Source organism: Neoarius graeffei, chromosome 4 (assembly GCF_027579695.1).
Source record: "Neoarius graeffei isolate fNeoGra1 chromosome 4, fNeoGra1.pri, whole genome shotgun sequence".
Taxonomy (NCBI): domain Eukaryota; kingdom Metazoa; phylum Chordata; class Actinopteri; order Siluriformes; family Ariidae; genus Neoarius; species Neoarius graeffei.
In genome coordinates, this window is record NC_083572.1 from 23674600 (window position 1) to 23679256 (window position 4657).

A 4657-nucleotide genomic window follows, 5' to 3' on the forward strand; every position below is an offset into this window, starting at 1 on the left:
TATATGACAGTAATATGCATATTGCGATTTAATTTTGTTTGTAAAAATTTTACCAGAGTTTTGACCCTTAATTTAAATAACTTGTACTTTGACGATTTCATGAGGGTGTACATTCTTCTGAAATCAACTCCTCTCTCAATTTGTGGAGGAATTTCACCAAACTTGGCAAAAGGCTTTGTTTTATGACATGCATACTGAAAGTTTGTTTAATTTGGGCAAATTTTACAAGTTATGCTGTTGATTTATTAACCAACTTGTACTTTGGCAATTTCATCAAGGTGTAATTGCTTTCTGAAATCAACTTCCCTCAATTTTTTATCCCCCGCTGGCTGAAAGACCTGAAGGGGGATTATGTCATGGCGATGTCTGTCCGTCCCGGGAAGGGTACTCAACTTCTGAAACTTGACATGATCCAATACACTCATTATCTCCGCCAAGGAGGTTGTGTTTTCGGTAGCGTTTGTTTGTCTGTTAGTTTGTCTGTTAGCAACATTATGGAAAAAGTTATGAACGGATTGCTCTGAAATTTTTTCCAGAGGTGTGACTGGGCACAAGTAACAATCCATTCAATTTTGGCGGTGAGCCGGATCACCTTCTGGATCCCGGATTTTTTTTAAAGGATTCTTGGCAGAGGTCTGTGCTCTCTGAGTGCTTTTCTAGTTATACATGAAATCCATGTGTGCTGTGAAGTGGCTGCAGTCGGGGCTAAAAACGCTGTACAGAGACTTTCAAGGCGCTACTGTGCCAGGCAAGCTGTTTCATGCACATGGAGACACAAAGTATGTTGTACCATGCTGAATAACTTTTCACATCATTTTGATGAAAACTTATGTCAGATATGATTGTTCATGTAAATATGACTCTTATGATAGTGTCGAGCTCAAAAACATGAAAATCCATGCTTAGAAAATTTGACAAAGAACAACATGATTGAATACACTCATTCCACACAAAATCCGTGTGTGCTGTGAAGCGTCTGAATTAGGGGCTGAAAACGCTGTACAGAGACTCTCAAGGTACCACTGCACCAGGAAAGCGGTTTCATGCACTCTGAGACGTACAGTATATTGTACCACGCTGAACAACTTATCATGTTTTGATAAACTCCATGCCAGCTATGCTTGATCATGTACAGTGGTCCTTGAAAGTTTGTGAACCCTTTAGAATTTTCTATATTTCTGCACAAATATGATCTAAAACATCATCAGATTTTCACACAAGTCCTAAAAGTAGATAAAGAGAACCCAGTTAAACAAATATGAGAGAAATATTGTACTTGGTCATTTATTTATTGAAGAAAATGATCCAATATTACCGTACATGGGCGGCACGGTGGTGTAGTGGTTAGCGCTGTCGCCTCACAGCAAGAAGGTCCTGGGTTCGAGCCCCGGGGCCGGCGAGGGCCTTTCTGTGTGGAGTTTGCATGTTCTCCCCGTGTCCGCGTGGGTTTCCTCCGGGTGCTCCGGTTTCCCCCACAGTCCAAAGACATGCAGGTTAGGTTAACTGGTGACTCTAAATTGACCGTAGGTGTGAATGTGAGTGTGAATGGTTGTCTGTGTCTATGTGTCAGCCCTGTGATGACCTGGCGACTTGTCCAGGGTGTACCCCGCCTTTCGCCCGTAGTCAGCTGGGATAGGCTCCAGCTTGCCTGCGACCCTGTAGAAGGATAAAGCGGCTAGAGATAATGAGATGAGATGAGATTACCGTACATATCTGTGAGTGGCAAAAGTATGTGAACCTTTTGCTTTCAGTATCTGGTGTGACCCCCTTGTGCAGCAATAATTGCAACTAAACGTTTCCGGTAACTGTTGATCAGTCCTGCACACCGGCTTAGAGGAATTTTAGCCCATTCCTCTGTACAGCCCAGCTTCAACTCTGGGATGTTGGTGGGTTTCCTCACATGAACTGCTCGCTTCAGGTCCTTCCACAACATTTTGATTGGATTAAGGTCAGGACTTTGACTTGGCCATTCCAAAACAAACATTCTTTGGTAGAACGACTTGTGTGCTTAGGGTCTTTGCCTTGCTGCATGATCCACTTTCTCTTGAGAGTCAGTTCATGGACAAATGTCCTGACATTTTCCTTTAGAATTTGCTGGTCTAATTCAGAATTCATTGTTCCATCAATGATGGCAAGCTGTCCTGGCCCAGATGCAGCAAAACAGGCCCAAACCATGATACTACTACCACCACCATGTTTCACAGATGGGATAAGGTTCTTATGCTGGAATGCAGTGTTTTCCTTTCTCCAAACATAACGCTTATCATTTAAACCAAAAAGTTCTAGTTTGGTCTTATTCGTCCACAAAACATTTTTCCAATAGCCTTCTGGCTTGTCCACATGATCTTTAGCAAACTGCAGATGAGCAGCGATATTCTTTTTGGAGAGCAGTGGCTTTCTCCTTACAACCCTACCATGCACACCATTGTTGTTCAGTGTTCTCCTGATGGTGGACTCATGGACATTAACATTAGCCAATGTGAGGGAGGCCTTCAGTTGCTTAAAAGTTACCCTGGGGTCCTTTGTGACCTCGCCGACACTTACATGCCTTGCTCTTGGAGTGATTTTTGTTGTCGACCACTCCTGGGGAGGGTAACAATGGTCTTGAATTTCCTCCATTTGTACACAGTCTGTCTGACTGTGGATTGGTGGAGTCCAAACTCTTTAGAGATGGTTTTGTAACCTTTTCCAGCCTGATTAGCATCAACAACGCTTTTTCTGAGGTCCTCAGAAATCTCCTTTGTTCGTGCCATGAACACATGATCTTCACAAACGTGTTGTGAAGATCAGACTTTGATAGATCCCTGTTCTTTAAATAAAACAGGGTGCCCACTCTCACCTAATTGTCATCCCACTGATTGAAAATACCTGACTCTAATTTCACCTTCAAATTAACTGCTAATCCTAGAGGTTCACATACTTTTGCCACTCACAGATATGTAATATTGGCTCATTTTCCTCAATAAATAAATGACCAAGTATAATATTTTTGTCTCATTCGTTTAACTGGGTTCTGTTTTATCTACTTTTAGGACTTGTGTGAAAATCTGATGATTGTTTTAGGTCATATTTATGCAGAAATATAGAAAATTCTAAAGGGTTCACAAACTTTCAAGCACCACTGTAAACATGACTGGCATGATGATCAAGTGTCAAAAAGCTCTAAAACTGCAATACCAAGTTGATGCATGGAGCTGAAGGAGCAAGCCCCTATTCCAGCTCCCTGCTCTAAAAATCTGTTTAATGTCCTCATTTAGAGGACAAAAGTTTCACATCTGATATAAGAACAGATTTTTATTGTCATTGACACAATTTAGTTTGTTTATAAATAAATAAAACTTGCTGCCTAAAAAAATATAGGTAGACCTTTTCCCCCCATTCTCTTTTCTTTTCACCACCTCCCTCTTCAGTCTCTCCCACTTGGACCCCTACAAGAAGTAAAACACTACCCTGTTGAATTCTAAAAGAAAGGACCTGGGGGATAAAAACATGACCATAAAAGCAAAGGTAAAATCACAGCTTTTAATTATTAAAACTTTGCCTTCCACCATCAAAGTCCCCAAAACCCCAGCCACTGCCTAACTTTCCCCAACACATCCGTCCAATTCCCTTGTCGTCCTCCCTCCATCAAATTTTAATCCTAAAATCTTATGGTCAGTTTTTAAAAAAGCCAGATCCAGTCCTCCTAAGTCCAGGTCACTGCACGGCCCAAAGAGCTGGGCCTCAGATTTGTTGCTATTGAGCTTTGCCCCAAGGACTGACCGTACCAGTCAGTCAAGTCCAGCACTCTTCGTATTGATTGAATGTCCGTGCATAAAAGGCTGCCGTTGTCCATGTATGGGATGCATGGCCCAGTCAGTCCACCAGTCCCTGGAATGTCCATTTCTTTGATCCATTTATCGTTTCTCAAGATCTGTGCCAATGGCTTGATGCAGGCCACATGATAATGGACACCATTGCGTGTAGTCACTGCCTTTGAAAGGTGCCCATTAACAAGAATTTGTGATGCAGCAATCCCACCCAGTATAGAAACCTCCCTGGAAAGGCCTTTTTTTTTTTTTTTTTTAAATACCTGAAACCTACTGGTGCGAGACTCGATCAAAAGCTTTTTCAAAATCTAAATTTAACACTACTAGCCCAATATTTCTGTCTCTTGCGTAACAGATGGCGTCTCTGATCAGCACTAGGCTGTCTGTGATCTTTCTCCCAGGCACAACACATGTTTGATCCTGGTAGATCACATCCTTTAAACTGTCAACATGTGTGTGGATAAGATCTTACTAAAAAGTTTAGTCAAAAAATGACTTCCGGGTGGGTCGGTAGAGCAGCATGGACGTGTAAGACAGGAGCTCCCTCAGGCCAACATATTAAACTCCGCTAAAACCCGAGATAAACGACGGCAAACTTTGAAACTGAGAATATGAGCGGAGTACCAACAAGAACAAAGAATAAAAAGAACCCAGACATCCAAGGTAAAGAAATAAATAGATCGATTAACGAGAGCAAGCTAACACCGGAAGCTAGCATGGCCTCGTTTCAAAGCAGCCTGGACGGCATTAGCAAGCAAATTCAAGCCCTGCAAAACGAAATGAAGACGGACCTAAAAGCATTCAAAGACGAAATTACAGCGCAAATGAGAAACGAACTGACAGAACTT